This window comes from Danio rerio, chromosome 4, assembly GCF_052040795.2.
Source record: "Danio rerio strain M-AB ecotype USA chromosome 4, GRCz13ab, whole genome shotgun sequence".
In the NCBI taxonomy this organism is placed as follows: domain Eukaryota; kingdom Metazoa; phylum Chordata; class Actinopteri; order Cypriniformes; family Danionidae; genus Danio; species Danio rerio.
This window is the reverse complement of record NC_141024.2, coordinates 79,344,286-79,370,701: the sequence shown is the minus strand read 5'-3', so window position 1 is coordinate 79,370,701 and position 26,416 is coordinate 79,344,286. Positions and strand designations below refer to the sequence as shown.

Genomic DNA, 26,416 nt, shown 5'->3' with positions numbered 1-26,416 from the left:
TGCTTCAAATGTGACGAAAGGGGACATTTCGCAAGGACCTGTACAGCTGTGTCGGGCCCGGATTGTAAATTGGCCCTAATACCTGCAGGGAGCTTGTCACGCTGAGTTGGCTTTGTCCGCTCGATTGACCAACGCGTACGCCTTGTTTTATCCTTGCAGGCCTAACTTCGCTGGTGAAAGCACTTGTGGGGTTTCTGTAGTGTAGTGGTCATCACGTTCGCCTAACACGCGAAAGGTCCTCGGTTCGAAACCGAGCAGAAACAGTGCTCTTCTTTTGGCGAGAAAATAATAGCATCCACTGCCGCACCAGCAATGATCGTCGACAGGCACCCAATCAAAAAGGGTTATCAGCTCAATTTGCCTGAAGGTTTCCGTAGTGTAGTGGTTATCACATTCGCCTCACACGCGAAAGGTCCCCAGTTCGAAACTGGGCGGAAACAACCTCTGGCTTTTATGACAATTGTCAAATCAGGCTTCTGTTGAGTACTGACGTTCACTGAAAACATTCTTTTTGCAGAGCGGTGTGAGGCTAGAAGTTTGAATTCAGCTCAGTGTTTACCGCCCCTCGCGGTGTCGCAAACTTGCGTAGAATCTGATTTCTTTTAGCTTTGTGTTGTGCATGAGCAGGTGGCCAGTGCGTTTGCTGGCCCTTCACGGTGCAGACCGTACAAGACAGCTCTATAAAAAAAAGACTATAAATACTTGAAGCAGCACTGGCCTATTGGTTTCCGTAGTGTAGTGTTTATCATGTTTGCATTACACGCTAAAGGTCTCCTGTTCGAAACTGGGCGGAAGCATACAATTAGCGGACACTTTTGTCCAAAGCGACATACAATAGTGGAGGTATTCAACAAGACAAGGCAATGCATACGAAAAAGGGCTATTTATTCCAAGTAATTTGTTTGTGCTCAGAGAATTTAGTGCTGGAGTAGGAGTTTCGTTTTCTTTAGAGAGAGGGATATTCACCGGGGTTCGGGTGTACTCTGAAGAGATGGGTGTTAGCTGTCGTTTGAAGGACACCAGTGTATCCGTAATCCGACTGGGAATGGGAAAGTGATTCCACCAGCGTAGAACATTGAATGAAAACATTGTGGAAAGTGACTTTCCGTCTCTCTGCGCTGGCACCACAAGACAGTGCTCTCACCCTAACCGGAGGCTCCTGTGGTTATCACGATGGCTTTACAAGCGGAGGGTCTCCTGTTAGCAACTGGGCGGAAACATTCAGATTTGCTTTTACGCACATTCTCAATTGGCTCTCTGCTCACTGGATGATCCACGATACAAGGGCATGGATCTGTCAAATGTCATGACTTGACGTTGTACGAGGATTTGACGAAAAAAATGCCCTGCAAACCTTAAAAAGCAACACTATCCCAGGACAATTCTTTTGATCCCCTTTCAGTGCACTTGCATAAAAGCCCGCGTGATGCGGCACTTTGTCAGTGTTACTGTATCATTCGGACATGGGGGCAGAGAGTTAAAGAATTCAGCCTGAGCGCACTGCCGCAGGCTCGGTTTGTCAGAAGTGGGATTCGAACCCACGCCTCCAGGGGAGACTGCGACCTGAACGCAGCGCCTTAGACCGCTCGGCCATCCTGACATGCAAGCTTGGCAGGAGCTGTCTCCTGGGAGCCACACCGCAGTACATGGAATCTGGTGCTTCACAGCTTGCCCAGCTCCGTCTGTTCTCACTCATTGGCGCTGCAGGCAGCTAATCTGTGCTCGCCTCCTGGGGCTGTGCCTAGTTTCAATAGCCAACACTTGACAGCTGTCATTGCTTACGGCCACACCACCCTGAGGGGGCTATAGAGCAAACAGGAAGTGAGTTGGCAGCAGTAAGGAGAGAAAGGCTCTCCCCATTTTGTTTGTCTACCTTTTTGTTTATTGACCTTGAGTGTTTTTGTTTGTTTGTTTTCTTTTTGTCTTTAAAAACCACCTAACAGCAGCATTTTGCTGACTGAAGGGTGGTTATGTAGTGTGTTTTATTTTTAATCATGGACAGATTCCCCGGCAACGACATGGAAATGAAGGGACTTGCAAGAAAGGATAAAGAAAATGGGCTGGATAATAGACGAAGAGGTAAAGAAAATGGACTTGACAACAGACAAAGAGATAAATAAAATGAAGAGCCCGGCCAACGAAGAGGTGAGAAAGGTAAGGATAAGCAAGAGGTACAAAGAAGAGTATGCACAAAGGAAGCAACAGTAACTGTAGAAGTAGAAAATGTAAAAGATGCAAGAAGATTCGATATAACCAAAGCAGTCACGGAGCTGATTGGAGAAGGAAGAATGCTGGCGGTGAGACCCAAACAAACCAAGGGAGTATGAAGTAACAATGGAGACTGAAGATGACACCGAAATTTTAATAGACAATGGATTGACAATTAAAGGAGTGAAATCTGAAGTACGGAGGTTACAAAACAGAGACTATGTTGTTTCGTTCAAGCATCTGCCTGTTTACCTAGCAAATGAAGAAATTTTAAGCAAGCTAGAGAGATAGGGCAGTTTTCCCCATATCTAAAACTAAAAGAAGATTGTATCCTGGCACAAACATAGAAGATGGAACAAGGTTTGTAAAAAACAGATTTCCGGAAGAGATGGTCTCCTTACCATACAGTACCAAAATCGAGACGGCGGAAGCGCCACAGCACTTTAGAGTCATGCACACCAATCAGGTCAAAACCTGTCGACTATGCATGAGCTCAGAAAATGTGATGAAATAACGCCCAGAATTCAGGTGCTTCAAATGTGACGAAAGGGGACATTTCGCAAGGACCTGTACAGCTGTGTCGGGCCCGGATTGTAAATTGGCCCTAATACCTGCAGGGAGCTTGTCACGCTGAGTTGGCTTTGTCCGCTCGATTGACCAACGCGTACGCCTTGTTTTATCCTTGCAGGCCTAACTTCGCTGGTGAAAGCACTTGTGGGGTTTCTGTAGTGTAGTGGTCATCACGTTCGCCTAACACGCGAAAGGTCCTCGGTTCGAAACCGAGCAAAAACAGTGCTCTTCTTTTGGCGAGAAAATAATAGCATCCACTGCCGCACCAGCAATGATCGTCGACAGGCACCCAATCAAAAAGGGTTATCAGCTCGATTTGCCTGAAGGTTTCCGTAGTGTAGTGGTTATCACGTTCGCCTCACACGCGAAAGGTCCCCAGTTCGAAACTGGGCGGAAACAACCTCTGGCTTTTATGACAATTGTCAAATCAGGCTTCTGTTGAGTACTGACGTTCACTGAAAACATTCTTTCTGCAGAGCGGTGTGAGGCTAGAAGTTTGAATTCAGCTCAGTGTTTACCGCCCCTCGCGGTGTCGCAAACTTGCGTAGAATCTGATTTCTTTTAGCTTTGTGTTGTGCATGAGCAGGTGGCCAGTGCGTTTGCTGGCCCTTCACGGTGCAGACCGTACAAGACAGCTCTATAAAAAAAAAGACTATAAATACTTGAAGCAGCACTGGCCTATTGGTTTCCGTAGTGTAGTGTTTATCATGTTTGCATTACACGCTAAAGGTCTCCTGTTCGAAACTGGGCGGAAGCATACAATTAGCGGACACTTTTGTCCAAAGCGACATACAATAGTGGAGGTATTCAACAAGACGAGGCAATGCATACGAAAAAGGGCTATTTATTCCAAGTAATTTGTTTGTGCTCAGAGAATTTAGTGCTGGAGTAGGAGTTTCGTTTTCTTTAGAGAGAGGGATATTCACCGGGGTTCGGGTGTACTCTGAAGAGATGGGTGTTAGCTGTCGTTTGAAGGACACCAGTGTATCCGTAATCCGAGTGGGAATGGGAAGGTGATTCCACCAGCGTAGAACATTGAATGAAAACATTGTGGAAAGTGACTTTCCGTCTCTCTGCGCTGGCACCACAAGACAGTGCTCTCACCCTAACCGGAGGCTCCTGTGGTTATCACGATGGCTTTACAAGCGGAGGGTCTCCTGTTAGCAACTGGGCGGAAACATTCAGATTTGCTTTTACGCACATTCTCAATTGGCTCTTTGCTCACTGGATGATCCACGATACAAGGGCATGGATCTGTCAAATGTCATGACTTGACGTTGTACGAGGATTTGACGAAAAAAATGCCCTGCAAACCTTAAAAAGCAACACTATCCCAGGACAATTCTTTTGATCCCCTTTCAGTGCACTTGCATAAAAGCCCGCGTGATGCGGCACTTTGTCAGTGTTACTGTATCATTCGGACATGGGGGCAGAGAGTTAAAGATTTCAGCCTGAGCGCACTGCCGCAGGCTCGGTTTGTCAGAAGTGGGATTCGAACCCACGCCTCCAGGGGAGACTGCGACCTGAACGCAGCGCCTTAGACCGCTCGGCCATCCTGACATGCAAGCTTGGCAGGAGCTGTCTCCTGGGAGCCACACCGCAGTACATGGAATCTGGTGCTTCACAGCTTGCCCAGCTCCGTCTGTTCTCACTCATTGGCGCTGCAGGCAGCTAATCTGTGCTCGCCTCCTGGGGCTGCGCCTAGTTTCAATAGCCAACACTTGACAGCTGTCATTGCTTACGGCCACACCACCCTGAGGGGGCTATAGAGCAAACAGGAAGTGAGTTGGCAGCAGTAAGGAGAGAAAGGCTCTCCCCATTTTGTTTGTCTACCTTTTTGTTTATTGACCTTGAGTGTTTTTGTTTGTTTGTTTTCTTTTTGTCTTTAAAAACCACCTAACAGCAGCATTTTGCTGACTGAAGGGTGGTTATGTAGTGTGTTTTATTTTTAATCATGGACAGATTCCCCGGCAACGACATGGAAATGAAGGGACTTGCAAGAAAGGATAAAGAAAATGGGCTGGATAATAGACGAAGAGGTAAAGAAAATGGACTTGACAACAGACAAAGAGATAAATAAAATGAAGAGCCCGGCCAACGAAGAGGTGAGAAAGGTAAGGATAAGCAAGAGGTACAAAGAAGAGTATGCACAAAGGAAGCAACAGTAACTGTAGAAGTAGAAAATGTAAAAGATGCAAGAAGATTCGATATAACCAAAGCAGTCACGGAGCTGATTGGAGAAGGAAGAATGCTGGCGGTGAGACCCAAACAAACCAAGGGAGTATGAAGTAACAATGGAGACTGAAGATGACACCGAAATTTTAATAGACAATGGATTGACAATTAAAGGAGTGAAATCTGAAGTACGGAGGTTACAAAACAGAGACTATGTTGTTTCGTTCAAGCATCTGCCTGTTTACCTAGCAAATGAAGAAATTTTAAGCAAGCTAGAGAGATAGGGCAGTTTTCCCCATATCTAAAATTAAAAGAAGATTGTATCCTGGCACAAACATAGAAGATGGAACAAGGTTTGTAAAAAACAGATTTCCGGAAGAGATGGTCTCCTTACCATACAGTACCAAAATCGAGACGGCGGAAGCGCCACAGCACTTTAGAGTCATGCACACCAATCAGATCAAAACCTGTCGACTATGCATGAGCTCAGAAAATGTGATGAAGGAACGCCCAGAATTCAGGTGCTTCAAATGTGACGAAAGGGGACATTTCGCAAGGACCTGTACAGCTGTGTCGGGCCCGGATTGTAAATTGGCCCTAATACCTGCAGGGAGCTTGTCACGCTGAGTTGGCTTTGTCCGCTCGATTGACCAACGCGTACGCCTTGTTTTATCCTTGCAGGCCTAACTTCGCTGGTGAAAGCACTTGTGGGGTTTCTGTAGTGTAGTGGTCATCACGTTCGCCTAACACGCGAAAGGTCCTCGGTTCGAAACCGAGCAGAAACAGTGCTCTTCTTTTGGCGAGAAAATAATAGCATCCACTGCCGCACCAGCAATGATCGTCGACAGGCACCCATTCAAAAAGGGTTATCAGCTCGATTTGCCTGAAGGTTTCCGTAGTGTAGTGGTTATCACGTTCGCCTCACACGCGAAAGGTCCCCAGTTTGAAACTGGGCGGAAACAACCTCTGGCTTTTATGACAATTGTCAAATCAGGCTTCTGTTGAGTACTGACGTTCACTGAAAACATTCTTTCTGCAGAGCGGTGTGAGGCTAGAAGTTTGAATTCAGCTCAGTGTTTACCGCCCCTCGCGGTGTCGCAAACTTGCGTAGAATCTGATTTCTTTTAGCTTTGTGTTGTGCATGAGCAGGTGGCCAGTGCGTTTGCTGGCCCTTCACGGTGCAGACCGTACAAGACAGCTCTATAAAAAAAAAGACTATAAATACTTGAAGCAGCACTGGCCTATTGGTTTCCGTAGTGTAGTGTTTATCATGTTTGCATTACACGCTAAAGGTCTCCTGTTCGAAACTGGGCGGAAGCATACAATTAGCGGACACTTTTGTCCAAAGCGACATACAATAGTGGAGGTATTCAACAAGACGAGGCAATGCATACGAAAAAGGGCTATTTATTCCAAGTAATTTGTTTGTGCTCAGAGAATTTAGTGCTGGAGTAGGAGTTTCGTTTTCTTTAGAGAGAGGGATATTCACCGGGGTTCGGGTGTACTCTGAAGAGATGGGTGTTAGCTGTCGTTTGAAGGACACCAGTGTATCCGTAATCCGACTGGGAATGGGAAGGTGATTCCACCAGCGTAGAACATTGAATGAAAACATTGTGGAAAGTGACTTTCCGTCTCTCTGCGCTGGCACCACAAGACAGTGCTCTCACCCTAACCGGAGGCTCCTGTGGTTATCACGATGGCTTTACAAGCGGAGGGTCTCCTGTTAGCAACTGGGCGGAAACATTCAGATTTGCTTTTACGCACATTCTCAATTGGCTCTCTGCTCACTGGATGATCCACGATACAAGGGCATGGATCTGTCAAATGTCATGACTTGACGTTGTACGAGGATTTGACGAAAAAAATGCCCTGCAAACCTTAAAAAGCAACACTATCCCAGGACAATTCTTTTGATCCCCTTTCAGTGCACTTGCATAAAAGCCCGCGTGATGCGGCACTTTGTCAGTGTTACTGTATCATTCGGACATGGGGGCAGAGAGTTAAAGAATTCAGCCTGAGCGCACTGCCGCAGGCTCGGTTTGTCAGAAGTGGGATTCGAACCCACGCCTCCAGGGGAGACTGCGACCTGAACGCAGCGCCTTAGACCGCTCGGCCATCCTGACATGCAAGCTTGGCAGGAGCTGTCTCCTGGGAGCCACACCGCAGTACATGGAATCTGGTGCTTCACAGCTTGCCCAGCTCCGTCTGTTCTCACTCATTGGCGCTGCAGGCAGCTAATCTGTGCTCGCCTCCTGGGGCTGTGCCTAGTTTCAATAGCCAACACTTGACAGCTGTCATTGCTTACGGCCACACCACCCTGAGGGGGCTATAGAGCAAACAGGAAGTGAGTTGGCAGCAGTAAGGAGAGAAAGGCTCTCCCCATTTTGTTTGTCTACCTTTTTGTTTATTGACCTTGAGTGTTTTTGTTTGTTTGTTTTCTTTTTGTCTTTAAAAACCACCTAACAGCAGCATTTTGCTGACTGAAGGGTGGTTATGTAGTGTGTTTTATTTTTAATCATGGACAGATTCCCCGGCAACGACATGGAAATGAAGGGACTTGCAAGAAAGGATAAAGAAAATGGGCTGGATAATAGACGAAGAGGTAAAGAAAATGGACTTGACAACAGACAAAGAGATAAATAAAATGAAGAGCCCGGCCAACGAAGAGGTGAGAAAGGTAAGGATAAGCAAGAGGTACAAAGAAGAGTATGCACAAAGGAAGCAACAGTAACTGTAGAAGTAGAAAATGTAAAAGATGCAAGAAGATTCGATATAACCAAAGCAGTCACGGAGCTGATTGGAGAAGGAAGAATGCTGGCGGTGAGACCCAAACAAACCAAGGGAGTATGAAGTAACAATGGAGACTGAAGATGACACCGAAATTTTAATAGACAATGGATTGACAATTAAAGGAGTGAAATCTGAAGTACGGAGGTTACAAAACAGAGACTATGTTGTTTCGTTCAAGCATCTGCCTGTTTACCTAGCAAATGAAGAAATTTTAAGCAAGCTAGAGAGATAGGGCAGTTTTCCCCATATCTAAAATTAAAAGAAGATTGTATCCTGGCACAAACATAGAAGATGGAACAAGGTTTGTAAAAAACAGATTTCCGGAAGAGATGGTCTCCTTACCATACAGTACCAAAATCGAGACGGCGGAAGCGCCACAGCACTTTAGAGTCATGCACACCAATCAGATCAAAACCTGTCGACTATGCATGAGCTCAGAAAATGTGATGAAGGAACGCCCAGAATTCAGGTGCTTCAAATGTGACGAAAGGGGACATTTCGCAAGGACCTGTACAGCTGTGTCGGGCCCGGATTGTAAATTGGCCCTAATACCTGCAGGGAGCTTGTCACGCTGAGTTGGCTTTGTCCGCTCGATTGACCAACGCGTACGCCTTGTTTTATCCTTGCAGGCCTAACTTCGCTGGTGAAAGCACTTGTGGGGTTTCTGTAGTGTAGTGGTCATCACGTTCGCCTAACACGCGAAAGGTCCTCGGTTCGAAACCGAGCAGAAACAGTGCTCTTCTTTTGGCGAGAAAATAATAGCATCCACTGCCGCACCAGCAATGATCGTCGACAGGCACCCATTCAAAAAGGGTTATCAGCTCGATTTACCTGAAGGTTTCCGTAGTGTAGTGGTTATCACGTTCGCCTCACACGCGAAAGGTCCCCAGTTTGAAACTGGGCGGAAACAACCTCTGGCTTTTATGACAATTGTCAAATCAGGCTTCTGTTGAGTACTGACGTTCACTGAAAACATTCTTTCTGCAGAGCGGTGTGAGGCTAGAAGTTTGAATTCAGCTCAGTGTTTACCGCCCCTCGCGGTGTCGCAAACTTGCGTAGAATCTGATTTCTTTTAGCTTTGTGTTGTGCATGAGCAGGTGGCCAGTGCGTTTGCTGGCCCTTCACGGTGCAGACCGTACAAGACAGCTCTATAAAAAAAAAAGACTATAAATACTTGAAGCAGCACTGGCCTATTGGTTTCCGTAGTGTAGTGTTTATCATGTTTGCATTACACGCTAAAGGTCTCCTGTTCGAAACTGGGCGGAAGCATACAATTAGCGGACACTTTTGTCCAAAGCGACATACAATAGTGGAGGTATTCAACAAGACGAGGCAACGCATACGAAAAAGGGCTATTTATTCCAAGTAATTTGTTTGTGCTCAGAGAATTTAGTGCTGGAGTAGGAGTTTCGTTTTCTTTAGAGAGAGGGATATTCACCGGGGTTCGGGTGTACTCTGAAGAGATGGGTGTTAGCTGTCGTTTGAAGGACACCAGTGTATCCGTAATCCGACTGGGAATGGGAAGGTGATTCCACCAGCGTAGAACATTGAATGAAAACATTGTGGAAAGTGACTTTCCGTCTCTCTGCGCTGGCACCACAAGACAGTGCTCTCACCCTAACCGGAGGCTCCTGTGGTTATCACGATGGCTTTACAAGCGGAGGGTCTCCTGTTAGCAACTGGGCGGAAACATTCAGATTTGCTTTTACGCACATTCTCAATTGGCTCTCTGCTCACTGGATGATCCACGATACAAGGGCATGGATCTGTCAAATGTCATGACTTGACGTTGTACGAGGATTTGACGAAAAAAATGCCCTGCAAACCTTAAAAAGCAACACTATCCCAGGACAATTCTTTTGATCCCCTTTCAGTGCACTTGCATAAAAGCCTGTGTGATGCGGCACTTTGTCAGTGTTACTGTATCATTCGGACATGGGGGCAGAGAGTTAAAGAATTCAGCCTGAGCGCACTGCCGCAGGCTCGGTTTGTCAGAAGTGGGATTCGAACCCACGCCTCCAGGGGAGACTGCGACCTGAACGCAGCGCCTTAGACCGCTCGGCCATCCTGACATGCAAGCTTGGCAGGAGCTGTCTCCTGGGAGCCACACCGCAGTACATGGAATCTGGTGCTTCACAGCTTGCCCAGCTCCGTCTGTTCTCACTCATTGGCGCTGCAGGCAGCTAATCTGTGCTCGCCTCCTGGGGCTGCGCCTAGTTTCAATAGCCAACACTTGACAGCTGTCATTGCTTACGGCCACACCACCCTGAGGGGGCTATAGAGCAAACAGGAAGTGAGTTGGCAGCAGTAAGGAGAGAAAGGCTCTCCCCATTTTGTTTGTCTACCTTTTTGTTTATTGACCTTGAGTGTTTTTGTTTGTTTGTTTTCTTTTTGTCTTTAAAAACCACCTAACAGCAGCATTTTGCTGACTGAAGGGTGGTTATGTAGTGTGTTTTATTTTTAATCATGGACAGATTCCCCGGCAACGACATGGAAATGAAGGGACTTGCAAGAAAGGAAAAGAAAATGGGCTGGATAATAGACGAAGAGGTAAAGAAAATGGACTTGACAACAGACAAAGAGATAAATAAAATGAAGAGCCCGGCCAACGAAGAGGTGAGAAAGGTAAGGATAAGCAAGAGGTACAAAGAAGAGTATGCACAAAGGAAGCAACAGTAACTGTAGAAGTAGAAAATGTAAAAGATGCAAGAAGATTCGATATAACCAAAGCAGTCACGGAGCTGATTGGAGAAGGAAGAATGCTGGCGGTGAGACCCAAACAAACCAAGGGAGTATAAAGTAACAATGGAGACTGAAGATGACACCGAAATTTTAATAGACAATGGATTGACAATTAAAGGAGTGAAATCTGAAGTACGGAGGTTACAAAACAGAGACTATGTTGTTTCGTTCAAGCATCTGCCTGTTTACCTAGCAAATGAAGAAATTTTAAGCAAGCTAGAGAGATAGGGCAGTTTTCCCCATATCTAAAATTAAAAGAAGATTGTATCCTGGCACAAACATAGAAGATGGAACAAGGTTTGTAAAAAACAGATTTCCGGAAGAGATGGTCTCCTTACCATACAGTACCAAAATCGAGACGGCGGAAGCGCCACAGCACTTTAGAGTCATGCACACCAATCAGGTCAAAACCTGTCGACTATGCATGAGCTCAGAAAATGTGATGAAGGAACGCCCAGAATTCAGGTGCTTCAAATGTGACGAAAGGGGACATTTCGCAAGGACCTGTACAGCTGTGTCGGGCCCGGATTGTAAATTGGCCCTAATACCTGCAGGGAGCTTGTCACGCTGAGTTGGCTTTGTCCGCTCGATTGACCAACGCGTACGCCTTGTTTTATCCTTGCAGGCCTAACTTCGCTGGTGAAAGCACTTGTGGGGTTTCTGTAGTGTAGTGGTCATCACGTTCGCCTAACACGCGAAAGGTCCTCGGTTCGAAACCGAGCAGAAACAGTGCTCTTCTTTTGGCGAGAAAATAATAGCATCCACTGCCGCACCAGCAATGATCGTCGACAGGCACCCAATCAAAAAGGGTTATCAGCTCAATTTGCCTGAAGGTTTCCGTAGTGTAGTGGTTATCACATTCGCCTCACACGCGAAAGGTCCCCAGTTCGAAACTGGGCGGAAACAACCTCTGGCTTTTATGACAATTGTCAAATCAGGCTTCTGTTGAGTACTGACGTTCACTGAAAACATTCTTTTTGCAGAGCGGTGTGAGGCTAGAAGTTTGAATTCAGCTCAGTGTTTACCGCCCCTCGCGGTGTCGCAAACTTGCGTAGAATCTGATTTCTTTTAGCTTTGTGTTGTGCATGAGCAGGTGGCCAGTGCGTTTGCTGGCCCTTCACGGTGCAGACCGTACAAGACAGCTCTATAAAAAAAAGACTATAAATACTTGAAGCAGCACTGGCCTATTGGTTTCCGTAGTGTAGTGTTTATCATGTTTGCATTACACGCTAAAGGTCTCCTGTTCGAAACTGGGCGGAAGCATACAATTAGCGGACACTTTTGTCCAAAGCGACATACAATAGTGGAGGTATTCAACAAGACAAGGCAATGCATACGAAAAAGGGCTATTTATTCCAAGTAATTTGTTTGTGCTCAGAGAATTTAGTGCTGGAGTAGGAGTTTCGTTTTCTTTAGAGAGAGGGATATTCACCGGGGTTCGGGTGTACTCTGAAGAGATGGGTGTTAGCTGTCGTTTGAAGGACACCAGTGTATCCGTAATCCGACTGGGAATGGGAAAGTGATTCCACCAGCGTAGAACATTGAATGAAAACATTGTGGAAAGTGACTTTCCGTCTCTCTGCGCTGGCACCACAAGACAGTGCTCTCACCCTAACCGGAGGCTCCTGTGGTTATCACGATGGCTTTACAAGCGGAGGGTCTCCTGTTAGCAACTGGGCGGAAACATTCAGATTTGCTTTTACGCACATTCTCAATTGGCTCTCTGCTCACTGGATGATCCACGATACAAGGGCATGGATCTGTCAAATGTCATGACTTGACGTTGTACGAGGATTTGACGAAAAAAATGCCCTGCAAACCTTAAAAAGCAACACTATCCCAGGACAATTCTTTTGATCCCCTTTCAGTGCACTTGCATAAAAGCCCGCGTGATGCGGCACTTTGTCAGTGTTACTGTATCATTCGGACATGGGGGCAGAGAGTTAAAGAATTCAGCCTGAGCGCACTGCCGCAGGCTCGGTTTGTCAGAAGTGGGATTCGAACCCACACCTCCAGGGGAGACTGCGACCTGAACGCAGCGCCTTAGACCGCTCGGCCATCCTGACATGCAAGCTTGGCAGGAGCTGTCTCCTGGGAGCCACACCGCAGTACATGGAATCTGGTGCTTCACAGCTTGCCCAGCTCCGTCTGTTCTCACTCATTGGCGCTGCAGGCAGCTAATCTGTGCTCGCCTCCTGGGGCTGTGCCTAGTTTCAATAGCCAACACTTGACAGCTGTCATTGCTTACGGCCACACCACCCTGAGGGGGCTATAGAGCAAACAGGAAGTGAGTTGGCAGCAGTAAGGAGAGAAAGGCTCTCCCCATTTTGTTTGTCTACCTTTTTGTTTATTGACCTTGAGTGTTTTTGTTTGTTTGTTTTCTTTTTGTCTTTAAAAACCACCTAACAGCAGCATTTTGCTGACTGAAGGGTGGTTATGTAGTGTGTTTTATTTTTAATCATGGACAGATTCCCCGGCAACGACATGGAAATGAAGGGACTTGCAAGAAAGGATAAAGAAAATGGGCTGGATAATAGACGAAGAGGTAAAGAAAATGGACTTGACAACAGACAAAGAGATAAATAAAATGAAGAGCCCGGCCAACGAAGAGGTGAGAAAGGTAAGGATAAGCAAGAGGTACAAAGAAGAGTATGCACAAAGGAAGCAACAGTAACTGTAGAAGTAGAAAATGTAAAAGATGCAAGAAGATTCGATATAACCAAAGCAGTCACGGAGCTGATTGGAGAAGGAAGAATGCTGGCGGTGAGACCCAAACAAACCAAGGGAGTATGAAGTAACAATGGAGACTGAAGATGACACCGAAATTTTAATAGACAATGGATTGACAATTAAAGGAGTGAAATCTGAAGTACGGAGGTTACAAAACAGAGACTATGTTGTTTCGTTCAAGCATCTGCCTGTTTACCTAGCAAATGAAGAAATTTTAAGCAAGCTAGAGAGATAGGGCAGTTTTCCCCATATCTAAAATTAAAAGAAGATTGTATCCTGGCACAAACATAGAAGATGGAACAAGGTTTGTAAAAAACAGATTTCCGGAAGAGATGGTCTCCTTACCATACAGTACCAAAATCGAGACGGCGGAAGCGCCACAGCACTTTAGAGTCATGCACACCAATCAGATCAAAACCTGTCGACTATGCATGAGCTCAGAAAATGTGATGAAGGAACGCCCAGAATTCAGGTGCTTCAAATGTGACGAAAGGGGACATTTCGCAAGGACCTGTACAGCTGTGTCGGGCCCGGATTGTAAATTGGCCCTAATACCTGCAGGGAGCTTGTCACGCTGAGTTGGCTTTGTCCGCTCGATTGACCAACGCGTACGCCTTGTTTTATCCTTGCAGGCCTAACTTCGCTGGTGAAAGCACTTGTGGGGTTTCTGTAGTGTAGTGGTCATCACGTTCGCCTAACACGCGAAAGGTCCTCGGTTCGAAACCGAGCAGAAACAGTGCTCTTCTTTTGGCGAGAAAATAATAGCATCCACTGCCGCACCAGCAATGATCGTCGACAGGCACCCATTCAAAAAGGGTTATCAGCTCGATTTGCCTGAAGGTTTCCGTAGTGTAGTGGTTATCACGTTCGCCTTACACGCGAAAGGTCCCCAGTTTGAAACTGGGCGGAAACAACCTCTGGCTTTTATGACAATTGTCAAATCAGGCTTCTGTTGAGTACTGACGTTCACTGAAAACATTCTTTCTGCAGAGCGGTGTGAGGCTAGAAGTTTGAATTCAGCTCAGTGTTTACCGCCCCTCGCGGTGTCGCAAACTTGCGTAGAATCTGATTTCTTTTAGCTTTGTGTTGTGCATGAGCAGGTGGCCAGTGCGTTTGCTGGCCCTTCACGGTGCAGACCGTACAAGACAGCTCTATAAAAAAAAAGACTATAAATACTTGAAGCAGCACTGGCCTATTGGTTTCCGTAGTGTAGTGTTTATCATGTTTGCATTACACGCTAAAGGTCTCCTGTTCGAAACTGGGCGGAAGCATACAATTAGCGGACACTTTTGTCCAAAGCGACATACAATAGTGGAGGTATTCAACAAGACGAGGCAATGCATACGAAAAAGGGCTATTTATTCCAAGTAATTTGTTTGTGCTCAGAGAATTTAGTGCTGGAGTAGGAGTTTCGTTTTCTTTAGAGAGAGGGATATTCACCGGGGTTCGGGTGTACTCTGAAGAGATGGGTGTTAGCTGTCGTTTGAAGGACACCAGTGTATCCGTAATCCGAGTGGGAATGGGAAGGTGATTCCACCAGCGTAGAACATTGAATGAAAACATTGTGGAAAGTGACTTTCCGTCTCTCTGCGCTGGCACCACAAGACAGTGCTCTCACCCTAACCGGAGGCTCCTGTGGTTATCACGATGGCTTTACAAGCGGAGGGTCTCCTGTTAGCAACTGGGCAGAAACATTCAGATTTGCTTTTACGCACATTCTCAATTGGCTCTCTGCTCACTGGATGATCCACGATACAAGGGCATGGATCTGTCAAATGTCATGACTTGACGTTGTACGAGGATTTGACGAAAAAAATGCCCTGCAAACCTTAAAAAGCAACACCATCCCAGGACAATTCTTTTGATCCCCTTTCAGTGCACTTGCATTAAAGCCCACGTGATGCGGCACTTTGTCAGTGTTACTGTATCATTCGGACATGGGGGCAGAGAGTTGAAGAATTCAGCCTGAGCGCACTGCCACAGGCTCGGTTTGTCAGAAGTGGGATTCGAACCCACGCCTCCAGGGGAGACTGCGACCTGAACGCAGCGCCTTAGACCGCTCGGCCATCCTGACATGCAAGCTTGGCAGGAGCTGTCTCCTGGGAGCCACACCGCAGTACCGTGACATGGAATCTGGTGCTTCACAGCTTGCCCAGCTCCGGCTGTCCAGCTCATTGGCGCTGCAGGCAGCTAATCTGTGCTCGCCTCCTGGGGCTGCGCCTAGTTTCAATAGCCAACACTTGACAGCTGTCATTGCTTACGGCCACACCACCCTGAGGGGGCTATAGAGCAAACAGGAAGTGAGTTGGCAGCAGTAAGGAGAGAAAGGCTCTCCCCATTTTGTTTGTCTACCTTTTTGTTTATTGACCTTGAGTGTTTTTGTTTGTTTGTTTTCTTTTTGTCTTTAAAAACCACCTAACAGCAGCATTTTGCTGACTGAAGGGTGGTTATGTAGGCCCCGTTTACACTAATGCGTTTTAGTTTGAAAACGCATAAGTTTTGCTACGGTTACGCCATCCGTCCACACTACGCCGGAGTTCTCGAGCGCCGAAAACGGAGCGTTTCGAAAACACTGGAGAGGCCGTTTTCATTCTAAAACGCTGCTGCTCCGTCTCAGTGTGGATGGGGAAAGACGGAGACATCTGAAAACGGAGGCGGGGCTGCAGACATTCGCCTCTCTGATTGGGGCTTTTCCTCAATATTAAGTAGCCCACACACAGTTCAGTCCTGATACTTCTCCGTGTAAGTTCAGACTTCGCAAGTTTGATCAAGGCTGCATCTCTTCTTCTCAGTTTGATATGGAAAACATACCGAGGACACGCGTCAATCTTCACAGGGAACAGTGTACTTTATAACTTCATTCACATCACCTTGGCTACGTTGTTTCACTTTCTCAACAATAAAATGTAAACATGATATAAGGAACTGCCTATTTTTATTTTAATATTAACAACTAAACAGACAGCAGAAATGTTGAAGCGTCGTGCTGCATGAGCGTCATCTTCACTGTGTGCATATTTATAACAAAACGGAGCCGATAACAACTGCCTCCTTTCAATTTCAGTTAAAATACGAAACATACCCTCTCTTTTGCTGAATATCAGTTTTAATAATCGATAATGGCCATTATAAAAGTATAACATACAATAAGTTTATACATTATAGGAAATAAAGGCAAGCGATCAGTCAATATACAGAATGTAGGCTACGTGCTTACATTAATCATTAACTTATCTTTGCGCTCAGCCAAAACACGTTACCTGAGAACAAGTAATAGATTCCAATGACCAAAGTCAGGGAATATGTCGTTAGATAAAGACAACAAGATGAATGAAATATCACTATTAATAAATATAGTGAGATTAGATCCAGCGGGAGATGCTTCATGAAAAGTCCGACTAGCAGAGCTCTCATCTGGGTAGATGGGCTCCAGCGATTGCCAAAGTGTGTGTGTGTGGTCACGTGATGTGCGTTTTCAGCGTTTTGGTGTGGACGGAGAGCAGTTCAGAAACGCTGGGTAAAACGCGAGTGTGGACGCGGATCGTTTTCATTCTAAAACGCCGTTTTAAAACTAAAACGCACTAGTGTAAACGGGGCCGTAGTGTGTTTTATTTTTAATCATGGACAGATTCCCCGGCAATGACATGGAAATGGAGGGACTTGCAAGAAAGGATAAAGAAAATTGGCTGGATTATAGACGAAGAGGTAAAGAAAATGGACTTGACAACAGACAAAGAGATAAATAAAATGAAGAGCCCGGCCAAAGAAGAGGTGAGAAAGGTATATATAAAAAAATTTCAATAATTTTATAAAATTTATAAAATTTATAAAATTTATAAAATTTTAATAAATTTGAAAGTTTCAATAGCCAACACTTGACAGCTGTCATTGCTTACGGCCACACCACCCTGAGGGGGCTATAGAGCAAACAGGAAGTGAGTTGGCAGCAGTAAGGAGAGAAAGGCTCTCCCCATTTTGTTTGTCTACCTTTTTGTTTATTGACCTTGAGTGTTTTTGTTTGTTTGTTTTCTTTTTGTCTTTAAAAACCACCTAACAGCAGCATTTTGCTGACTGAAGGGTGGTTATGTAGTGTGTTTTATTTTTAATCATGGACAGATTCCCCGGCAACGACATGGAAATGAAGGGACTTGCAAGAAAGGAAAAGAAAATGGGCTGGATAATAGACGAAGAGGTAAAGAAAATGGACTTGACAACAGACAAAGAGATAAATAAAATGAAGAGCCCGGCCAACGAAGAGGTGAGAAAGGTAAGGATAAGCAAGAGGTACAAAGAAGAGTATGCACAAAGGAAGCAACAGTAACTGTAGAAGTAGAAAATGTAAAAGATGCAAGAAGATTCGATATAACCAAAGCAGTCACGGAGCTGATTGGAGAAGGAAGAATGCTGGCGGTGAGACCCAAACAAACCAAGGGAGTATAAAGTAACAATGGAGACTGAAGATGACACCGAAATTTTAATAGACAATGGATTGACAATTAAAGGAGTGAAATCTGAAGTACGGAGGTTACAAAACAGAGACTATGTTGTTTCGTTCAAGCATCTGCCTGTTTACCTAGCAAATGAAGAAATTTTAAGCAAGCTAGAGAGATAGGGCAGTTTTCCCCATATCTAAAATTAAAAGAAGATTGTATCCTGGCACAAACATAGAAGATGGAACAAGGTTTGTAAAAAACAGATTTCCGGAAGAGATGGTCTCCTTACCATACAGTACCAAAATCGAGACGGCGGAAGCGCCACAGCACTTTAGAGTCATGCACACCAATCAGGTCAAAACCTGTCGACTATGCATGAGCTCAGAAAATGTGATGAAGGAACGCCCAGAATTCAGGTGCTTCAAATGTGACGAAAGGGGACATTTCGCAAGGACCTGTACAGCTGTGTCGGGCCCGGATTGTAAATTGGCCCTAATACCTGCAGGGAGCTTGTCACGCTGAGTTGGCTTTGTCCGCTCGATTGACCAACGCGTACGCCTTGTTTTATCCTTGCAGGCCTAACTTCGCTGGTGAAAGCACTTGTGGGGTTTCTGTAGTGTAGTGGTCATCACGTTCGCCTAACACGCGAAAGGTCCTCGGTTCGAAACCGAGCAGAAACAGTGCTCTTCTTTTGGCGAGAAAATAATAGCATCCACTGCCGCACCAGCAATGATCGTCGACAGGCACCCAATCAAAAAGGGTTATCAGCTCAATTTGCCTGAAGGTTTCCGTAGTGTAGTGGTTATCACATTCGCCTCACACGCGAAAGGTCCCCAGTTCGAAACTGGGCGGAAACAACCTCTGGCTTTTATGACAATTGTCAAATCAGGCTTCTGTTGAGTACTGACGTTCACTGAAAACATTCTTTTTGCAGAGCGGTGTGAGGCTAGAAGTTTGAATTCAGCTCAGTGTTTACCGCCCCTCGCGGTGTCGCAAACTTGCGTAGAATCTGATTTCTTTTAGCTTTGTGTTGTGCATGAGCAGGTGGCCAGTGCGTTTGCTGGCCCTTCACGGTGCAGACCGTACAAGACAGCTCTATAAAAAAAAGACTATAAATACTTGAAGCAGCACTGGCCTATTGGTTTCCGTAGTGTAGTGTTTATCATGTTTGCATTACACGCTAAAGGTCTCCTGTTCGAAACTGGGCGGAAGCATACAATTAGCGGACACTTTTGTCCAAAGCGACATACAATAGTGGAGGTATTCAACAAGACAAGGCAATGCATACGAAAAAGGGCTATTTATTCCAAGTAATTTGTTTGTGCTCAGAGAATTTAGTGCTGGAGTAGGAGTTTCGTTTTCTTTAGAGAGAGGGATATTCACCGGGGTTCGGGTGTACTCTGAAGAGATGGGTGTTAGCTGTCGTTTGAAGGACACCAGTGTATCCGTAATCCGACTGGGAATGGGAAAGTGATTCCACCAGCGTAGAACATTGAATGAAAACATTGTGGAAAGTGACTTTCCGTCTCTCTGCGCTGGCACCACAAGACAGTGCTCTCACCCTAACCGGAGGCTCCTGTGGTTATCACGATGGCTTTACAAGCGGAGGGTCTCCTGTTAGCAACTGGGCGGAAACATTCAGATTTGCTTTTACGCACATTCTCAATTGGCTCTCTGCTCACTGGATGATCCACGATACAAGGGCATGGATCTGTCAAATGTCATGACTTGACGTTGTACGAGGATTTGACGAAAAAAATGCCCTGCAAACCTTAAAAAGCAACACTATCCCAGGACAATTCTTTTGATCCCCTTTCAGTGCACTTGCATAAAAGCCCGCGTGATGCGGCACTTTGTCAGTGTTACTGTATCATTCGGACATGGGGGCAGAGAGTTAAAGAATTCAGCCTGAGCGCACTGCCGCAGGCTCGGTTTGTCAGAAGTGGGATTCGAACCCACGCCTCCAGGGGAGACTGCGACCTGAACGCAGCGCCTTAGACCGCTCGGCCATCCTGACATGCAAGCTTGGCAGGAGCTGTCTCCTGGGAGCCACACCGCAGTACATGGAATCTGGTGCTTCACAGCTTGCCCAGCTCCGTCTGTTCTCACTCATTGGCGCTGCAGGCAGCTAATCTGTGCTCGCCTCCTGGGGCTGCGCCTAGTTTCAATAGCCAACACTTGACAGCTGTCATTGCTTACGGCCACACCACCCTGAGGGGGCTATAGAGCAAACAGGAAGTGAGTTGGCAGCAGTAAGGAGAGAAAGGCTCTCCCCATTTTGTTTGTCTACCTTTTTGTTTATTGACCTTGAGTGTTTTTGTTTGTTTGTTTTCTTTTTGTCTTTAAAAACCACCTAACAGCAGCATTTTGCTGACTGAAGGGTGGTTATGTAGTGTGTTTTATTTTTAATCATGGACAGATTCCCCGGCAACGACATGGAAATGAAGGGACTTGCAAGAAAGGATAAAGAAAATGGGCTGGATAATAGACGAAGAGGTAAAGAAAATGGACTTGACAACAGACAAAGAGATAAATAAAATGAAGAGCCCGGCCAACGAAGAGGTGAGAAAGGTAAGGATAAGCAAGAGGTACAAAGAAGAGTATGCACAAAGGAAGCAACAGTAACTGTAGAAGTAGAAAATGTAAAAGATGCAAGAAGATTCGATATAACCAAAGCAGTCACGGAGCTGATTGGAGAAGGAAGAATGCTGGCGGTGAGACCCAAACAAACCAAGGGAGTATGAAGTAACAATGGAGACTGAAGATGACACCGAAATTTTAATAGACAATGGATTGACAATTAAAGGAGTGAAATCTGAAGTACGGAGGTTACAAAACAGAGACTATGTTGTTTCGTTCAAGCATCTGCCTGTTTACCTAGCAAATGAAGAAATTTTAAGCAAGCTAGAGAGATAGGGCAGTTTTCCCCATATCTAAAATTAAAAGAAGATTGTATCCTGGCACAAACATAGAAGATGGAACAAGGTTTGTAAAAAACAGATTTCCGGAAGAGATGGTCTCCTTACCATACAGTACCAAAATCGAGACGGCGGAAGCGCCACAGCACTTTAGAGTCATGCACACCAATCAGATCAAAACCTGTCGACTATGCATGAGCTCAGAAAATGTGATGAAGGAACGCCCAGAATTCAGGTGCTTCAAATGTGACGAAAGGGGACATTTCGCAAGGACCTGTACAGCTGTGTCGGGCCCGGATTGTAAATTGGCCCTAATACCTGCAGGGAGCTTGTCACGCTGAGTTGGCTTTGTCCGCTCGATTGACCAACGCGTACGCCTTGTTTTATCCTTGCAGGCCTAACTTCGCTGGTGAAAGCACTTGTGGGGTTTCTGTAGTGTAGTGGTCATCACGTTCGCCTAACACGCGAAAGGTCCTCGGTTCGAAACCGAGCAGAAACAGTGCTCTTCTTTTGGCGAGAAAATAATAGCATCCACTGCCGCACCAGCAATGATCGTCGACAGGCACCCATTCAAAAAGGGTTATCAGCTCGATTTGCCTGAAGGTTTCCGTAGTGTAGTGGTTATCACGTTCGCCTCACACGCGAAAGGTCCCCAGTTCGAAACTGGGCGGAAACAACCTCTGGCTTTTATGACAATTGTCAAATCAGGCTTCTGTTGAGTACTGACGTTCACTGAAAACATTCTTTCTGCAGAGCGGTGTGAGGCTAGAAGTTTGAATTCAGCTCAGTGTTTACCGCCCCTCGCGGTGTCGCAAACTTGCGTAGAATCTGATTTCTTTTAGCTTTGTGTTGTGCATGAGCAGGTGGCCAGTGCGTTTGCTGGCCCTTCACGGTGCAGACCGTACAAGACAGCTCTATAAAAAAAAAGACTATAAATACTTGAAGCAGCACTGGCCTATTGGTTTCCGTAGTGTAGTGTTTATCATGTTTGCATTACACGCTAAAGGTCTCCTGTTCGAAACTGGGCGGAAGCATACAATTAGCGGACACTTTTGTCCAAAGCGACATACAATAGTGGAGGTATTCAACAAGACGAGGCAACGCATACGAAAAAGGGCTATTTATTCCAAGTAATTTGTTTGTGCTCAGAGAATTTAGTGCTGGAGTAGGAGTTTCGTTTTCTTTAGAGAGAGGGATATTCACCGGGGTTCGGGTGTACTCTGAAGAGATGGGTGTTAGCTGTCGTTTGAAGGACACCAGTGTATCCGTAATCCGACTGGGAATGGGAAGGTGATTCCACCAGCGTAGAACATTGAATGAAAACATTGTGGAAAGTGACTTTCCGTCTCTCTGCGCTGGCACCACAAGACAGTGCTCTCACCCTAACCGGAGGCTCCTGTGGTTATCACGATGGCTTTACAAGCGGAGGGTCTCCTGTTAGCAACTGGGCGGAAACATTCAGATTTGCTTTTACGCACATTCTCAATTGGCTCTCTGCTCACTGGATGATCCACGATACAAGGGCATGGATCTGTCAAATGTCATGACTTGACGTTGTACGAGGATTTGACGAAAAAAATGCCCTGCAAACCTTAAAAAGCAACACTATCCCAGGACAATTCTTTTGATCCCCTTTCAGTGCACTTGCATAAAAGCCCGCGTGATGCGGCACTTTGTCAGTGTTACTGTATCATTCGGACATGGGGGCAGAGAGTTAAAGAATTCAGCCTGAGCGCACTGCCGCAGGCTCGGTTTGTCAGAAGTGGGATTCGAACCCACGCCTCCAGGGGAGACTGCGACCTGAACGCAGCGCCTTAGACCGCTCGGCCATCCTGACATGCAAGCTTGGCAGGAGCTGTCTCCTGGGAGCCACACCGCAGTACATGGAATCTGGTGCTTCACAGCTTGCCCAGCTCCGTCTGTTCTCACTCATTGGCGCTGCAGGCAGCTAATCTGTGCTCGCCTCCTGGGGCTGCGCCTAGTTTCAATAGCCAACACTTGACAGCTGTCATTGCTTACGGCCACACCACCCTGAGGGGGCTATAGAGCAAACAGGAAGTGAGTTGGCAGCAGTAAGGAGAGAAAGGCTCTCCCCATTTTGTTTGTCTACCTTTTTGTTTATTGACCTTGAGTGTTTTTGTTTGTTTGTTTTCTTTTTGTCTTTAAAAACCACCTAACAGCAGCATTTTGCTGACTGAAGGGTGGTTATGTAGTGTGTTTTATTTTTAATCATGGACAGATTCCCCGGCAACGACATGGAAATGAAGGGACTTGCAAGAAAGGAAAAGAAAATGGGCTGGATAATAGACGAAGAGGTAAAGAAAATGGACTTGACAACAGACAAAGAGATAAATAAAATGAAGAGCCCGGCCAACGAAGAGGTGAGAAAGGTAAGGATAAGCAAGAGGTACAAAGAAGAGTATGCACAAAGGAAGCAACAGTAACTGTAGAAGTAGAAAATGTAAAAGATGCAAGAAGATTCGATATAACCAAAGCAGTCACGGAGCTGATTGGAGAAGGAAGAATGCTGGCGGTGAGACCCAAACAAACCAAGGGAGTATAAAGTAACAATGGAGACTGAAGATGACACCGAAATTTTAATAGACAATGGATTGACAATTAAAGGAGTGAAATCTGAAGTACGGAGGTTACAAAACAGAGACTATGTTGTTTCGTTCAAGCATCTGCCTGTTTACCTAGCAAATGAAGAAATTTTAAGCAAGCTAGAGAGATAGGGCAGTTTTCCCCATATCTAAAATTAAAAGAAGATTGTATCCTGGCACAAACATAGAAGATGGAACAAGGTTTGTAAAAAACAGATTTCCGGAAGAGATGGTCTCCTTACCATACAGTACCAAAATCGAGACGGCGGAAGCGCCACAGCACTTTAGAGTCATGCACACCAATCAGGTCAAAACCTGTCGACTATGCATGAGCTCAGAAAATGTGATGAAGGAACGCCCAGAATTCAGGTGCTTCAAATGTGACGAAAGGGGACATTTCGCAAGGACCTGTACAGCTGTGTCGGGCCCGGATTGTAAATTGGCCCTAATACCTGCAGGGAGCTTGTCACGCTGAGTTGGCTTTGTCCGCTCGATTGACCAACGCGTACGCCTTGTTTTATCCTTGCAGGCCTAACTTCGCTGGTGAAAGCACTTGTGGGGTTTCTGTAGTGTAGTGGTCATCACGTTCGCCTAACACGCGAAAGGTCCTCGGTTCGAAACCGAGCAGAAACAGTGCTCTTCTTTTGGCGAGAAAATAATAGCATCCACTGCCGCACCAGCAATGATCGTCGACAGGCACCCAATCAAAAAGGGTTATCAGCTCAATTTGCCTGAAGGTTTCCGTAGTGTAGTGGTTATCACATTCGCCTCACACGCGAAAGGTCCCCAGTTCGAAACTGGGCGGAAACAACCTCTGGCTTTTATGACAATTGTCAAATCAGGCTTCTGTTGAGTACTGACGTTCACTGAAAACATTCTTTTTGCAGAGCGGTGTGAGGCTAGAAGTTTGAATTCAGCTCAGTGTTTACCGCCCCTCGCGGTGTCGCAAACTTGCGTAGAATCTGATTTCTTTTAGCTTTGTGTTGTGCATGAGCAGGTGGCCAGTGCGTTTGCTGGCCCTTCACGGTGCAGACCGTACAAGACAGCTCTATAAAAAAAAGACTATAAATACTTGAAGCAGCACTGGCCTATTGGTTTCCGTAGTGTAGTGTTTATCATGTTTGCATTACACGCTAAAGGTCTCCTGTTCGAAACTGGGCGGAAGCATACAATTAGCGGACACTTTTGTCCAAAGCGACATACAATAGTGGAGGTATTCAACAAGACAAGGCAATGCATACGAAAAAGGGCTATTTATTCCAAGTAATTTGTTTGTGCTCAGAGAATTTAGTGCTGGAGTAGGAGTTTCGTTTTCTTTAGAGAGAGGGATATTCACCGGGGTTCGGGTGTACTCTGAAGAGATGGGTGTTAGCTGTCGTTTGAAGGACACCAGTGTATCCGTAATCCGACTGGGAATGGGAAAGTGATTCCACCAGCGTAGAACATTGAATGAAAACATTGTGGAAAGTGACTTTCCGTCTCTCTGCGCTGGCACCACAAGACAGTGCTCTCACCCTAACCGGAGGCTCCTGTGGTTATCACGATGGCTTTACAAGCGGAGGGTCTCCTGTTAGCAACTGGGCGGAAACATTCAGATTTGCTTTTACGCACATTCTCAATTGGCTCTCTGCTCACTGGATGATCCACGATACAAGGGCATGGATCTGTCAAATGTCATGACTTGACGTTGTACGAGGATTTGACGAAAAAAATGCCCTGCAAACCTTAAAAAGCAACACTATCCCAGGACAATTCTTTTGATCCCCTTTCAGTGCACTTGCATAAAAGCCCGCGTGATGCGGCACTTTGTCAGTGTTACTGTATCATTCGGACATGGGGGCAGAGAGTTAAAGAATTCAGCCTGAGCGCACTGCCGCAGGCTCGGTTTGTCAGAAGTGGGATTCGAACCCACGCCTCCAGGGGAGACTGCGACCTGAACGCAGCGCCTTAGACCGCTCGGCCATCCTGACATGCAAGCTTGGCAGGAGCTGTCTCCTGGGAGCCACACCGCAGTACATGGAATCTGGTGCTTCACAGCTTGCCCAGCTCCGTCTGTTCTCACTCATTGGCGCTGCAGGCAGCTAATCTGTGCTCGCCTCCTGGGGCTGTGCCTAGTTTCAATAGCCAACACTTGACAGCTGTCATTGCTTACGGCCACACCACCCTGAGGGGGCTATAGAGCAAACAGGAAGTGAGTTGGCAGCAGTAAGGAGAGAAAGGCTCTCCCCATTTTGTTTGTCTACCTTTTTGTTTATTGACCTTGAGTGTTTTTGTTTGTTTTCTTTTTGTCTTTAAAAACCACCTAACAGCAGCATTTTGCTGACTAAAGGGTGGTTATGTAGTGTGTTTTATTTTTAATCATGGACAGATTCCCCGGCAACGACATGGAAATGAAGGGACTTGCAAGAAAGGATAAAGAAAATGGGCTGGATAATAGACGAAGAGGTAAAGAAAATGGACTTGACAACAGACAAAGAGATAAATAAAATGAAGAGCCCGGCCAACGAAGAGGTGAGAAAGGTAAGGATAAGCAAGAGGTACAAAGAAGAGTATGCACAAAGGAAGCAACAGTAACTGTAGAAGTAGAAAATGTAAAAGATGCAAGAAGATTCGATATAACCAAAGCAGTCACGGAGCTGATTGGAGAAGGAAGAATGCTGGCGGTGAGACCCAAACAAACCAAGGGAGTATGAAGTAACAATGGAGACTGAAGATGACACCGAAATTTTAATAGACAATGGATTGACAATTAAAGGAGTGAAATCTGAAGTACGGAGGTTACAAAACAGAGACTATGTTGTTTCGTTCAAGCATCTGCCTGTTTACCTAGCAAATGAAGAAATTTTAAGCAAGCTAGAGAGATAGGGCAGTTTTCCCCATATCTAAAATTAAAAGAAGATTGTATCCTGGCACAAACATAGAAGATGGAACAAGGTTTGTAAAAAACAGATTTCCGGAAGAGATGGTCTCCTTACCATACAGTACCAAAATCGAGACGGCGGAAGCGCCACAGCACTTTAGAGTCATGCACACCAATCAGATCAAAACCTGTCGACTATGCATGAGCTCAGAAAATGTGATGAAGGAACGCCCAGAATTCAGGTGCTTCAAATGTGACGAAAGGGGACATTTCGCAAGGACCTGTACAGCTGTGTCGGGCCCGGATTGTAAATTGGCCCTAATACCTGCAGGGAGCTTGTCACGCTGAGTTGGCTTTGTCCGCTCGATTGACCAACGCGTACGCCTT

The 26,416-nt window shown here is 45.9% G+C and overlaps 1 protein-coding gene and 24 non-coding genes across 25 annotated transcripts in view; 15 read left to right on the top strand and 10 right to left on the bottom strand.

Annotated features, from left to right (window-relative positions):
• The window catches only part of LOC137491081 (uncharacterized), a 554,517-nt gene that overhangs the window by 317,511 nt on the left and 210,590 nt on the right, over positions 1–26,416 (bottom strand). The gene's annotated exons all lie outside the window — the stretch shown is intronic.
• Positions 191–263, top strand: trnav-aac (transfer RNA valine (anticodon AAC)). The gene has a single exon. It is a non-coding gene; the product is annotated as a tRNA-Val (tRNA).
• On the top strand, positions 368–440 carry trnav-cac (transfer RNA valine (anticodon CAC)). Its single transcript has one exon. It is a non-coding gene; the product is annotated as a tRNA-Val (tRNA).
• trnal-cag (transfer RNA leucine (anticodon CAG)) lies at positions 1,518–1,600 on the bottom strand. Its single transcript has one exon. It is a non-coding gene; the product is annotated as a tRNA-Leu (tRNA).
• Positions 3,105–3,177, top strand: trnav-cac (transfer RNA valine (anticodon CAC)). The gene has a single exon. It is a non-coding gene; the product is annotated as a tRNA-Val (tRNA).
• On the bottom strand, positions 4,256–4,338 carry trnal-cag (transfer RNA leucine (anticodon CAG)). The gene has a single exon. It is a non-coding gene; the product is annotated as a tRNA-Leu (tRNA).
• trnav-aac (transfer RNA valine (anticodon AAC)) lies at positions 5,666–5,738 on the top strand. Its single transcript has one exon. It is a non-coding gene; the product is annotated as a tRNA-Val (tRNA).
• trnal-cag (transfer RNA leucine (anticodon CAG)) lies at positions 6,994–7,076 on the bottom strand. The gene has a single exon. It is a non-coding gene; the product is annotated as a tRNA-Leu (tRNA).
• Positions 8,404–8,476, top strand: trnav-aac (transfer RNA valine (anticodon AAC)). Its single transcript has one exon. It is a non-coding gene; the product is annotated as a tRNA-Val (tRNA).
• trnal-cag (transfer RNA leucine (anticodon CAG)) lies at positions 9,733–9,815 on the bottom strand. Its single transcript has one exon. It is a non-coding gene; the product is annotated as a tRNA-Leu (tRNA).
• trnav-aac (transfer RNA valine (anticodon AAC)) lies at positions 11,142–11,214 on the top strand. Its single transcript has one exon. It is a non-coding gene; the product is annotated as a tRNA-Val (tRNA).
• On the top strand, positions 11,319–11,391 carry trnav-cac (transfer RNA valine (anticodon CAC)). Its single transcript has one exon. It is a non-coding gene; the product is annotated as a tRNA-Val (tRNA).
• trnal-cag (transfer RNA leucine (anticodon CAG)) lies at positions 12,469–12,551 on the bottom strand. Its single transcript has one exon. It is a non-coding gene; the product is annotated as a tRNA-Leu (tRNA).
• trnav-aac (transfer RNA valine (anticodon AAC)) lies at positions 13,879–13,951 on the top strand. Its single transcript has one exon. It is a non-coding gene; the product is annotated as a tRNA-Val (tRNA).
• Positions 14,056–14,128, top strand: trnav-uac (transfer RNA valine (anticodon UAC)). Its single transcript has one exon. It is a non-coding gene; the product is annotated as a tRNA-Val (tRNA).
• On the bottom strand, positions 15,207–15,289 carry trnal-cag (transfer RNA leucine (anticodon CAG)). The gene has a single exon. It is a non-coding gene; the product is annotated as a tRNA-Leu (tRNA).
• Positions 18,256–18,328, top strand: trnav-aac (transfer RNA valine (anticodon AAC)). Its single transcript has one exon. It is a non-coding gene; the product is annotated as a tRNA-Val (tRNA).
• Positions 18,433–18,505, top strand: trnav-cac (transfer RNA valine (anticodon CAC)). Its single transcript has one exon. It is a non-coding gene; the product is annotated as a tRNA-Val (tRNA).
• Positions 19,583–19,665, bottom strand: trnal-cag (transfer RNA leucine (anticodon CAG)). The gene has a single exon. It is a non-coding gene; the product is annotated as a tRNA-Leu (tRNA).
• trnav-aac (transfer RNA valine (anticodon AAC)) lies at positions 20,993–21,065 on the top strand. The gene has a single exon. It is a non-coding gene; the product is annotated as a tRNA-Val (tRNA).
• trnav-cac (transfer RNA valine (anticodon CAC)) lies at positions 21,170–21,242 on the top strand. The gene has a single exon. It is a non-coding gene; the product is annotated as a tRNA-Val (tRNA).
• trnal-cag (transfer RNA leucine (anticodon CAG)) lies at positions 22,321–22,403 on the bottom strand. Its single transcript has one exon. It is a non-coding gene; the product is annotated as a tRNA-Leu (tRNA).
• Positions 23,730–23,802, top strand: trnav-aac (transfer RNA valine (anticodon AAC)). Its single transcript has one exon. It is a non-coding gene; the product is annotated as a tRNA-Val (tRNA).
• Positions 23,907–23,979, top strand: trnav-cac (transfer RNA valine (anticodon CAC)). Its single transcript has one exon. It is a non-coding gene; the product is annotated as a tRNA-Val (tRNA).
• On the bottom strand, positions 25,057–25,139 carry trnal-cag (transfer RNA leucine (anticodon CAG)). The gene has a single exon. It is a non-coding gene; the product is annotated as a tRNA-Leu (tRNA).